This window comes from Chionomys nivalis, chromosome X (genome assembly GCF_950005125.1).
Source record: "Chionomys nivalis chromosome X, mChiNiv1.1, whole genome shotgun sequence".
Classification (NCBI taxonomy): Eukaryota; Metazoa; Chordata; class Mammalia; order Rodentia; family Cricetidae; genus Chionomys; species Chionomys nivalis.
The window spans coordinates 122,200,649-122,205,940 of NC_080112.1; positions in this window are offsets into that span (position 1 = coordinate 122,200,649).

A 5,292-nucleotide genomic window follows, 5' to 3' on the forward strand; every position below is an offset into this window, starting at 1 on the left:
AAAAAAAAAAACTATCACCTCCCCACGTTTTCTTCTTTGTGACAAAGTTCTGTGCCCCCCGCCAGTTTGTACTATTCTTCCTGCCCTACCCTGTTGAAACTTATAGAGTCAGAATTCTTTCATCCTGCCTACCCCCTCACTTAAAGAACAAAATGCTTTAAAAAAATTAAGTGAGCATTTGGGATTTTTAACTTGATTTTTATCTTTTCATTCAACCTGAGGGGTATGTGTGTGGGAGATGCACTTGTCAACTAAAAGCAATTTCTCTGCCTCCTTGGGGACTGAGGCGTAATCGTGACTCTGTCTTTCTAATGTCAGGATGAAACTTGCATTTTCTTGAGTGGTGTCAGCACACTGACAGACAGCTCCTGGGATCTAGCAAGGCATACTGGCAAAGAACGGGCGCGGGGGGGGGGGCGAGAGAACTGGAGACTGGTCTTAGCTCATCTTTCTTCCCCGGGGGTGACTTTAGCCTCCTTCCTCTCATCAGCCCATGTCTTTTAGGTGGTACCTCTCCGTGACCCTGGAATAACTGACCAGCCAGGCGGGTTACAGACCCTAGACAGACTAACCCATCAAGGCGGTCTACAGTTTACCACCCTTTCATAACTTAAAAACACAAGAACAAATCTCTCCATTTTTATATTACAAAGGTTAGTAGTGGACATTGTCAGGCAATGATAAAGCAATAGGGTGGAAATTCCATGGAAGTGGTATATTCTAGAATGTTATGAAAATGCTGGAAAGAAAGATTTAGTTTTCCTTGTACAGTTCTACCTAATGGATAAGAAAGACGAGACCATTTGAGGCTCAAGTCCCACAAAATTTCTTCATGATTTCATGGATAGAGTAACCCATGACCTCAGATAGACTTCCTATGCAGAAAAGCAGGGAGGAAAAATCTTGAGGTTCTTGGTACTGGGGTCTCCTTCATTGAGTATGTATGATTGCCATATGGACATTCTAGTAGGTCTTCTCCAAACAGGACGTGTTGGGAAGCAGGGTTGCTAATTCACCATCCCCTCCAATATCCCCCCAGCAGGATTCAGTGATGGAGGTGGTGGTAGGACTCACCCCATTTCATAGAAGGTCAGAGAAGCAACCATGCTCACACTTATTCACCTGATTATGTAGCATGGTATTTCAGCATCACTCCTGATGTTTGAACTTCAGACACTCCATTCTTTCTACTATGCTTCACCTCCCTTTTCCTTAATGCAAAGAACCCAGCACATAGGATGTTCAAATGAAAAGCCTGACCAGAATACACGAGGACTCTCAGAAAATTCAGACAGATGATCTGTGTGGAGTGTGCTCATTTTGAATATACCCTGGCTATAAAGGTTAAGTTTTAAACATAAGTCCATTTTTATAGTACATGTTTATCCATTTCCCCCAAAAGGAGTTAAGTTAAAGTGATCAGTGTCCCCAGATAGCTGCCCAAAGGTTTCTTGCAGCTTTGGTGCAATGGGAAGAGAGTGGTAGAGGATATGCGGGGGCAGATCTTTTTCCTTGGTACTACACATTTTCCAATTTTAGTGACCATAAAAAAAACTCCAATGAGTAACTTGTGAAATATATATTTTCTGGTCGTTATGCCCAGAACATTTTTGTTTGTTCATTTGTTTTGCAAGGAAGATTCCCTGGGGATTGATTGAATAAAGGGTGTCTCACAGAATAAGGACATTATTATTTTGTGATAGGGTCTCATTTAGCTGCCTATACTGGCCTGGAATTTGTGACTCCATGTTTCAATTTCCTGAGTAGCTGGGATACAGGTGTGTGTCACCATGCTGAGGCCAGAAATTCTTATTCAGTAGAACTGGAGGGCGAGCAAGGAATGACTGTACATTGCTATGGCACCTTCCAATTGATGCTTCTTTGCCACAACTCCATACCCTGAGAAGCAATGAGCAGTAGACTATGACCTACGTTAGGAGCAGAGTTCATAGCCGAGACAGCTAACAGTCAAGCTTTATGCCTTGAACTGGACAAAGATGTCTAGTGTGTCCTTCATTAGCATACACTTAGGAATGAGGAGTTGCAGGTCCTTGCCAGTAGGCTCCTGACTCCTTCATGGGGTTTTTAAGGACTCCTGTGCACAAGGAAAGATGCCCTAACTGGATATGTGCCCCCAAACAGGAAGTGAATCCTGTATTTTACTCATAAACCAATTTCTTCAGCTTTTTCCCAGTCATCAAAGTGAGGACAACCCCAAACTATAGTCCCAAGTCATTAGTATAACTGGCTTAGTCCTTTGTTCAGCAGAGATAGTATTGTCTGTTTTTTTTTTTGAGCAGAGTTCTCTAACTCTAGAAAATAATGTTGTTTATTAAAGAAAAAGTGGAAAATGCTGCAATATGAAAATAATAAAACAGTTAAAATCGTCCATAATTGCATTCCCTAAATACAATCATGATTAAGATTCCTCGGGTTCTGTAAGTCTCTTTCCCAATTAAAGCTAAATATATTATTAAAATTTCTGTCTGCCTTCATTTATGCCGCTACATTTACATATGACAAAACCAAGAACTTGAATAACTCTCTCAAGATTACATACCTAGCACATACCAGCTGGGTTTCCCATCTAGGTATGTGATTACTCTGGCATTTTTTTCCTGTACCACATCACACTTCTTGAAAAACAACAACAAAACAAAAAATTAAACAGAACACAAACAAACCAAAAATGACCAGAGAGAAGGATCACTTCCTGGGTTTAGACTTCAGTTTGAGATATTCTGAAAACAAGACATTCAGTTTCCAAAGACGAGAATGGGAACAGGTAGGCAGGTAGCCTTTGTGCCATGAGCGAGTCAAATAAAACTTCATTTAGTTGAATTTTTTAAAGGAGGGAATCTGTTAAGGCCATGAAAGAGGCTGCTGCTGCCGCTGGATGAGCTCAGAGAGGAGGTCAGGTCAATATCCAGAACCTGAAGGTGAACTTCTCTAGGTGGCAGACATCGTTGGCTTAGGGTGAGTGAGTATTTGCACAGTAGAAATTGGTAAAGGGGCAGGTATGGCAAATGTTTGCTGTCTTTGCCTTGAAAAGATATCAGATACTGGAAATTGTTTAGAAAATGGTGCAAAGGATGAGGGGTGCCATGTTTCCCAGAAAGAAAGAAAAATGAGTTGAGGCCCTTTAAATTCTAGCTATAGCTCTCTGTACTTTGCTAGGAATTGCATGGCTGAGTACAGGTGATCTTTCCATTTTATGCACCCTTTGGGCACATTAACACTAATATCAGTGGTTAGCCAAGCAAATGTAATAACTACCCTCCTCAAAGAACCTGTGATTGCAGCTCCCACTCTACAGGCCCATAAACTAGCTGTTAGAATAGGATTTTTTATTTCTTAACACCTTCTCCCTGCATTTTGACTGACAGAGCACCATTTTCCCGGGGGGGGGGGGGGGACTTGGATGCAGGGTCACATCTGTCCATCTGGCAATGAAGAACAGAGGTTAGAAATTAACGTGGGTCTTCAGGCTTGAAGGGAAAATGGAAGCTGGCGTTAGAAATTCTTCTTGCTCTGTGTATTCTTGCAACATGGTCCATCTCTGGTGGCGATGTCTACCTCAGGATTGGGGAGGGGTAGAACTGGTTTACCTCCACCAGGAGTTCTAAACATCCAGCCCCCTGCAGCAATGCCTTGCATATGTATATAAAAATTAAATACTAAGCCTTAAGAAAAGTGCAAAGAAATTAATATAGTACCACCCCTCACGGAAATATCAAATATCAAATTCTTTCTAAAAATAAATGTTGGTGCCCCTCCTATGCCAGTGCTCTAACAAAAGCATAGGCCGCCGCTGTAAGTTGGAAGCAACTGAAGGTACCCCACATTTATGAGTACTCGACATTTAAGGCAGGTAGGAATCAAATTCCTTAAAACAAAATTTAGCAGGTAGAACATTGCTTCCTTTCCTGAGAAAAATCTCAAGACCAGGACTATAAAATTCCTCTCAGATTCTTCCTGAGGAAAACAAAACATCTCTCCTATTTACCTTCTGGGTCCTCTATACGTGCTTTAAAATCCCTCTAGGATCTGGTGCCACACTAGCTGAGGCTAGGATTCTCCCAAAACGAGTGAGGGGAGTGGTAGACAGGAGCGGGAAATGTTCCCAAGTACTAGGACCTCATTTAGATTCCAGATTGGGGAGGGGGCAGTGCTAATTTCCTCTGGGACTGGGCTTCCTGACAGCCGACATGACCTTCGCTAAAACATGGGTTTCTAGGGGCTGGGATAAAGTCTCACCCTCAGATCTGAGGTTCCCTGGGACAGGTGCACCATGTTGTCCTCAAACGGAGCTTCTGGAAACAGGCCTGATTTTAAATGTTCCACCAAGGACAAGTAGGGGTCCAGGAAAGACCTTTACTTCTTCTCAGATTTGGGGCTCATCGGGGCTAAGATGCTTTTACCCCTCCAAATGTGAGCTCCCAGAGGGTAGGGGCACAGTACAGTCCTCAGAGTCACAGCTTCTCTGGACAGGAGATGTGTCTTGGACTCTCTCTGCGTGGGGGAAGGGGCTGCAGGGCCAGAGGCCCTCCCCTCTGGCGGGAGGGGGCCTCCCATGAGGCCCTGCCCCTTTTGTGACATGTTTGAGGTGTCCGGTGACCAAGATTCTCAGAGCTGGGTGCAGGGTGCGGCCAGGGCGTGGTCACCGGGGGCTACTTAGAGCAGTCCTTTCGGGGAGACTGCACGGAGGTTAGCTGCGAGGCTGCCGGGCACTCAGCACTGATTATGGCGTGGATGCTGGACTGCCTTTTCGCTTCGGCCTTTGAGCCCCGCCCCCGCCGTGGTGAGTGGGGCCCACCTTGTGGCAGGGCTGGGGCGCTCAACTGGGGGCTGCCGGGGGCTGCAGCCCCGGCTGGGTGCCCTAGGGCTTGGCTCCCCACCCCCTCTTGCCTCCTTTCCCTCTGGCTTTTAGCTAATTGTTCTTGGCTGAAGGGACTGCCCCGTCGAGGACCCGCATAAATCACTAGCTTTGCCGGGAACTCAGAGCAATCGCACTAATGGCTAGCAGGACGCGGGGCGAGCACGGGGGAGGAGTCCCTGGCTCTATGCTCAGGCCGGGACGGCCAGAGCCTCCTGGCCAGCAAGCCGTCCCGCAACTCAGGGCTTTAAAGGTCCCAGGAAGACCTTCTCTTGCAGGGCAGCCAGAACCCAGGGACCCTGACTTAGAGGTGGGGTTTCCATTTGCCTTAAAACTTGTCCCCATTGCCCCAATATCAATTAAAGAATAGCAGTTCTGGCCCCTTCAAGTCGTCTAATTCAACCCCTCCATTTAAG